Below are 7675 nucleotides of genomic sequence, written 5' to 3'. Positions count from 1 at the left end.
TTGATAGGTACATTGCGGCCGGGTAAGGCAGGTGGATTTGATAATTATAAGGTAATGACTTCTTAGTCGTTACGTTATAATGTTAAGATATGTAAAAGCTGAATGTGTTAAAGGTTGAACATAATATTGTATACAATTTTTTGCAGTGAAAACAGGGTGAAAAATTATATAGAATATCCCGTTTGAAATAAGAGAACAAAAGGTAGGCAGTCGTGGCACAAATCGTGATAACCTTTATTTGTTGTTTACTTAATACATTGAAAAACAATGTGTGGTTTTTTGATTTATAAAGTCGCTGAGGAAGGTGTTTTAGTTGAAAATGAGCTATAAGTTCCCAGGGCTCGTTTTGACTGTGTCTTTTAGATAGAATAAAATTATATATTGAATTTGCCATCGTCAGCTTGGTCGTATTTGTTCTTGATAGTTGGAGATCTCTTGGGGTTACCAGTGATCTCCAGGTGACGGAGAAAAGGGCTGATTTGGAAGGCAGCTTCTATGGTGTTCTACCCTAGTGAAATCCCTCCTCTCAACAAAACCTGCCCTCCTCAATTTGAAGAAGAAGAATTGGTTCTCATATGTCGCTTTTCTCTACCCGAAGGAGTCTCAAAGTGGCTTACAGTCACCTTGCCTTTCCTCTCCCCACAACAGACACCCTGTGAGGGAGGGGAGGCTGAGAGAGCCCTGATATTACTGAAGAAGATGAAGAAGAAGAAGAAGAAGAAGAAGAAGAAGAAGAAGAAGAAGAAGAAGAAGAAGAAGAAGAAGAAGAAGAAGAAGAAGAAGAAGAAGAAGAGGTGGGTGAGGCTGAGAGAGCCCTGATATTACTGCTCTTTGAGAACAGCTTTATCAGTGCTGTGGCGAGCCCAAGGTCACCCAGCTGGCTGCATGTGGGGAAGTGCAGAATTGAACCCAGCTCGTCCATTTAGACCAGGGGTAGTCAAACTGCGGCCCTCCAGATGTCCATGGACTACAAAGCGAATGCTGGCAGGGGCTCCTGGGAATTGTAGTCCATGGACATCTGGAGGACCACAGTTTGACTACCCCTGATTTAGACGTTTGCACTTCTAACCACTTCAGCAAACTGGCTCTCCCCTACCCAACCAAATTTCCAGGTATTTCCCAGCTTGGAGCAGATAACTCTTTAGGCTCCCTTAGTGCAAGGGGATATGTTAAGTTGACCAGATTGTCCCACTTTTGGAGGGATATCTGGGGGCCCCTGGCAAATTGTGCTTACGTTGAAATTAAAATATATATATTACAATACTATTTTTGCGTTCTGTGCGTTCTATGAAACTTTTTGTTGCTCCATATAGACCAAATTTTTAATCCAGGATCCTCCCCCCCCACCCCACTTTACCAATGTTGAAATCTGGTCACCTTAGGATATGTTAATGCTAGTAACTCCCTGGACAGTCAGCTGCCAAGAGGTGAGATACTTCTCCTCTGCTTTCTCCTCTTAGGATGGGGCCCTTTCCTGCTGTGCTGAGCCTTTGTGTCTGCGGATTCTACTGTCAGCCTTTCAAAATATACGTCTCTATTTTTGCACTTACAAGATGTCCCTTTGCGTGACCTGCTGTGATTGGAGTTGGAAGCGAGGGAGGTGAGAGAAAAATGCTGAAGCCTCTCTGGGGCCGTTTCTGCAGTGACCAAAAGCAGGATGCTGTTCCCACTGGCTGCAGAGGAGAGGACACGCAGTAATGGGTTTAAACTACAAGTACAACGATATAGGCTAGATATCAGGAAAAAATGTTCACAGTCAGAGTAGTTCAGCAGTGGAATAGGCTGCCTAAGGAGGTGGTGAGCTCCCCCTCACTGGCAGTCTTCAAGCAAAGGTTGGATACACACTTTTCTTGGATGCTTTAGGATGCTTTGGGCTGATCCTGCGTTGAGCAGGGGGTTGGACTAGATGGCCTGCATGGCCCCTTCCAACTCTATGATTCTATGATTCTATGATTCTATGATTCTATGATTCTATGATTCTATGATTCTATGATTCATGGCAGCACCCATTAAAGCTCCACGGAATGTCCTTACTTTCACACTAAAATCTCCTGATTCAAGGGTAGGCCTGACTGCATCCTCTGTTTGCTGTGTATTTTCTGAATCCTGAGAAAATACGAGTCCCCCTCTTCCCCCAGGAGGGAATTCACAATAACCTCTGTGTGGTTTTAATGATTTTTTTTTAAGTGGGGTTGTTGTTGTGGGACTTTTTGTATTGTAACCCACCATGAGCCGGTATGCCGAGAATGGCGGGTAAGAAATATTAATATTAATAATAATTATTAATAATAATAAATAACTGAAAGTGGAACTCCAAAGTCGCATTGACTTCCTCCACTGTTTCCCTGCCTCAAAGGGATGATGTTTGAGATCTGATCAGTGCTGTGTCTCTGCCCACCATTCCCCACTCCCCGCTGTACTTAAAAAAAAAGAACATAAATATGTTACATTGTAGTTCCAAAATAGCACAAACAGGACACAAAAACATCACCCCTGCATCTCACTTGGTTCGGCCTCACTTGGAGTACTGTGTTCAATTTTTGGCACCCAGTTGAAGAGGGATGTAGACAAACTGGAGCATGTCCAGAGGAGGGCAACAAAGATGATGAGGGGTGTGGAGACCAAGACGTATGAAGAAAGGTTGGGGGAGCTTGGACTGTTTAGCCTGGAGAGGAGACGACTGAGAGGGGATCTGATAATCATCTTCAAGTATTTAAAAGGCTGCAATGTAGAGGATGGAGCAGAGTTGTTCTCTCGTGCCCCAGAGGGATGGAATAGAACCAATGGGATGAAATAATGCAAAGGAAATTCTGTCTCAACATCCAGAAGAAGTTCCTGACAGAGTGGTTTCTTGGTGGAACAGGCTTCCTCGAGAGGTGGTTGGTTCTCCATCTTTGGACATTTTTAAACAGAGGCTGGATAGCCATCTGACAGAGAGGCTGATTCTCTGAAGGCTCAAGGAGGTGGCTCAGGGGGGTGATCCTGTGAAGGCTCAAGGGCTGCGAGTGTCCTGCATAATGCAGGGGGTTGGACTAGATGACCCAGGAGGTCCCTTCCAACTCTATGATTCTACGATTCTACGATTCTCCTCCTCCACCAAGATTTAACGTTCTTTCTCAAGAAATCGAGCCATGGTCAGTTTCAGGCAGGGAGGGTACCAACATCATTAATTTCATCCAGCTGCCTTCCCAGACTTTCCCAATGTAAAAAAAAAAACAACTTCTTTGTTTTGCAACATAGGAACAACCTATAGTAATGACTGGGCTTTAAAAAAAAAAGTTACATGCACTAGGAGGGGAAGGGGAGAGGAGATTGATTCTTTCCTGAAGTGGCACGCTTAAAACAAAGTTACAAACAGGCACCATTTCCCCTAATGCAATTTTTATTTGCATTGCCCCAGAGAAGGAGGGTGGGTGGGGAATGAGACCCACAGCATAAGGAAAAGGAGAGCGCTTGGGCACTTTTTCCAAGGGAGGGAGAGGGAGCGAGGGGGGAAGTCGGTCAGCGATGAAAGCAAGATTTGAGTCCAAGCGGGGGACCAAATTTCGGTGGACCAAATTTCCAACATTTTGCAAGCACATTACATCTAACTAGTGTTATTGTACATGCAACATATGAAAGAAGGGAAGAGGCAGGAACAGCTGCTCCCCACCACGAAGAAAAGCAGCGGAGCTGGGACCAGCCGCTGGTACCTCCAAAGTAAATTGGACAGTCACAGTCAAAGTCATGAGGTCAATTTTTTTTTTAATTCCAAGGAACAGAAAAAGAGAAGACATATATAAAACACAAGAAATAAACCAGGTGGCATCCAGGGGTGAAGGGAACAACTTTGGGGGCAGAGTGGGGAGTCTGGGGTTTGCAGTAGGGTTGGAACGGGAAGCTGTCAGAAATGGCAGCAGAAACCACATCCATTCATGCCGTAGCAGCTACAGGACGACTCACAGTCCATGGGGGGAGCTGGTGGAGGGCTTGGACCTCTATAGCAAGGCCTGTACTCATAGAATCATAGAATCATAGAGTTGGAAGGGGCCATACAGGCCATCTAGTCCAACCCCCTGCTCAACGCAGAATTAGCCCTAAGTGTGAAGAGCCTCTGAACATCCCAGAGCCTCCTTGTTCCCAGATAAAGAGGGCCCAACCAATCATTTGGAAACTGGGGGACCGTAAAATGTGATGAAATCATGAACAGTCACTACTTTACCTCAGCAAGGGGGCTAGCTGGCCACCCTAGCTTGAATGAAGGAGAACCTATTTGTGGGTTTGTGTGCACGCGAACTGGAAAGTCACAGTCAAAGTCATGAGGTCAACATGTTTTTAATTCCAAGGAAGAGAAAAAAAAGAAGATACAAAGTGAAACACTGAAGAAATTAAGCAGGAGGCATCGAGGGAAGAGGGGAGCAGCTTGGAGGGCCGTGTGGGGAGGCTGGGGTTTCACGTGTAGGGCTGGGAGCTGTCAGAAACGGCAGCAGAAACCACATCCGTTCATGCCGCAGCAGCCGCAGCACAACTCGCAGTCCATGGAGGAGCTGATGGAGCGCTTGGACCTCTGTAGCAAGGCCTGTAGTGGGAAGAGGAAAGTTCTGAACACCCTGGAGCTACCTTGTCCCAGATAAAGAGGGCCCAACCTCATCCAATTACACAGAGTAACATTAGGAATATTAGGAGTAACATCTAAGAGCCTCTTGTGGCGCAGAGTGCTAAGGCAGCTGTCTGAAAGCTCTGCCCATGAGGCTGGGAGTTCAGTCCCAGCAGCCGGCTGAAGGTTGACTCAGCCTTCCATCCTTCCAAGGTCGGTAAAATGAGTACCCAGCTTGCTGGGGGGTAAACGGTAATGACTGGGGAAGGCACTGGCAAACCACCCCGTATTGAGTCTGCCATGAAAACGCTAGAGGGCGTCACCCCAAGGGTCAGATATGACCCGGTGCTTGCACAGGGGATACCTTTACCTTTACCTTTAACATTAGGAAACAGGGCGGGGGGCTTGCAATGTAATGAAATCATTAACAGGCAATATTTCTACCTCAGCAAGGGGGGTAGCTATTTTCTGGCCCAAACAGGGATGCCAGCCTCCAGTTGGGACCTGGAAGTCCCTCAGAATTAGAATTCATCTCCAGACTGCAGAGATCAGCACCCCTGGAGAAAATGGCTGGTTTGAAGGGGACTCCGTAGGGAACGAGGCCAGCCTTGGTCAATCATGCAGTCCTCTAAACCTGACAGAGAATGGAGCCTGCTAAGGCTTACAGTCAATGGGGGTCAGGAGGCCATATACCATCTGGAAAAACTAACCTGACCTATGCTGGGTCGCCAATTTTTGGTTTTGAAACTCTTTGCTTCTTAGAGCCTCTAAACATGTACAAAGGCTAAAGAAAGGCTGATAGGCAGGAGAAGATATACCCATTCTACCCTTTGCAGTTTTAGTACTATCAAACAAATTTTAAAAACCTGGGAGAATATCCGTCCTCAGCAAGACTGGAAACCCAATGAACATGGATTCTTCCCCCTATCTATTTCTCTCAGTGCAACGTCGCCCCCTTGTATCCAAAGTGCAGTATTTCAACCCAGCCTCAGGATCAATCTTACCTGCAAGCCAGAAGTCTCAGCTACGGCCTCTTCTGCGTTGTGCGTTTCCGAGGTCACAAGGTCTTTGTTGACTTGTGCCTGCAAACAGAAAGAAACACAGAGATCTTTTTTAGCCAAGGGACAATTTTTTTTGGGGGGGGGGATAAATTTCAATAAACCAAATGGCAACGCAGTATAGATTTTTCTGAAACTGGAGGGCAGGCTGAGGGACTTGGAAATGTTCCTCCGGAAGAAGAGGAGATTGAGAGGGAACATGATTGAGAGGCTGTCATTCCAAGGAGGGCAGGGAGTGGCTCCTCTTGGCAGAAGAGAATGGGGCCAACAGGAATCGGTTGAAACTACGTGCAGAAAAAAAAAAAACTTCCTTCACAAGTGTTGCGTCCCTGACTGGGCTGGCCTGTGCTACCATGGATGCTCCGCCCTCAGCGGGCAGCGCTGCCATGGCTGTGCCAGCCTACCCAGGTGATGCCTACACTGCTGTCTGCCTCCATCTTCTGTCACACTCAAGGGGGTGGGACGTATGGATGTCACGTCCGTGAGTGTTTCCGTTTCACCGATTGCACCAGAAGATGTCTTCCACGTCAATAACATTGGCTTGATATCGGGGGGGGGGGGGAATTCACAGTGTAGTTCCGAAGTGGAGCTCACTGAAGGAGGTGGTGAGCTCCCCCTCACTGGCTGGACAGTTATTTATCTTGGGTGCTTGAGGCTGATCCTGCATTGAGCAGAGGGTTGGACGAGATGGCCTGTATGGCCCCTTCCCACTCTAGGATTCTATGAGTCTAGTTCAGCAGTGGGATCGCTGCCAAAGGAGGTGGTGAGCTCCTCCTCACTGGAAGTCTTTTTTTTATATATATAATTTTATTATTTATTATTATATAAAGCATTTACAGAGAAATTGAGAAGAAAAAAAGCAAGCAGCTGATATGGTTTGCCATCTCTTTTAACCTAGATATTCAGTTCCCATCACATATTATTCCTAATCTAGAAGTTTTTACCATTTTTCTTAGCCAAGTGATTGTTAATACATATGAGAGTATGATCTGTTATAAGAATACATTCTGTTATTATCTTAAATGATATTAGATATCACTGGAAGTCTTCAAGCAGCAGCTGGACAGATACTTATCCTGGATGCTTGAGGCTGATCCTGCACTGAGCAGGGGGTGGGATGAGATGGCCAGGATGGCCCCATCCAACTCTATGGTTCTATGAGATCTCTTTCCACCTCTGTTATTGCTAAATTCTTCTTACCTCAATTCTGAAGGCATGGAGGCTTTGGGTGGTCATGCTGAGAAGAACCAAGATCAGGCAGACAATTTGCAGCTTCATGGTCCTTTCTGTAGTCGGCCTTGACTTGGGTTTTACGTCCTGTTTGGGATCTATCCTGTTCTCAGTTTTGCTCTGGTGAAGTTCTGTGATGCTCAAGTGAACAAGACACGGACCTTTATAGGTCAGAGAGGCCCTCCCTAGGGTGGAACTGGCCAATCTGCCGTGATCCAAGAAAATAACACATTTGGGAAAGATAACCCTTGAACAAACAGGTCAATACGCTGATGGCATTTGCTGGACTCATATTCTTCAAATATACACAGGAAAAGCAGGAGAGATTTCCCAATAGGTGTGAATTCCGGTTCCTTAGTCATTTTCGAATATTTACTGTAATTTTCTGAGATATTAAGAAACAAACCTACAAGAAAAGAAATGGAAAGAAATCATTTAGAGTAGAAATTTCCCAAGTTCTGCAAATCTCCTCCCAACTTTCTGCAACTGTCTGGTTCTTGGGGTTCAAGCAAGCCTCTTGCACCTATGACCAATTACTGGAATTGCAGTAACTACTGGATCCTGAATTACTGAAATATGAAAATAAGCATACAGGTTTATGGCAAACTGAACAGAACATCTGTATAGTAAGCAATGCAAGAGAAAGGCTGACTGGTCTGAGTGAGTTTCATCCCAAATAGGGATTTGAACCCAGGTCTCATGCATACTAATCCCATTCCAAATCCCATTCTTTACCCACTAGACCCCAGTGGAACAAATTAATATATAACATAAACCAATACAACAACAACATTAATCTAAATGACACAAT

At 45.6% G+C, this 7675-nt stretch overlaps 1 long non-coding RNA gene across 1 annotated transcript; it reads right to left on the bottom strand.

The window, feature by feature from the left end:
- Window positions 1–4298: 4298 nt before the first annotated feature.
- LOC143837273 (uncharacterized) lies at window positions 4299–7024 on the bottom strand. The gene is made up of 3 exons (XR_013230944.1): window positions 6835–7024; window positions 5581–5658; window positions 4299–4558 (listed from the first exon to the last, which is right to left on the bottom strand). It is a non-coding gene; the product is annotated as an uncharacterized LOC143837273 (long non-coding RNA).
- Between the last annotated feature and the right edge of the window lie 651 nt (window positions 7025–7675).

Source organism: Paroedura picta, chromosome 5 (genome assembly GCF_049243985.1).
Source record: "Paroedura picta isolate Pp20150507F chromosome 5, Ppicta_v3.0, whole genome shotgun sequence".
Lineage (NCBI taxonomy): Eukaryota > Metazoa > Chordata > Lepidosauria > Squamata > Gekkonidae > Paroedura > Paroedura picta.
Note: the sequence above shows the minus strand (reverse complement) of the source record. Positions and strands in the feature narration are given on the sequence as shown.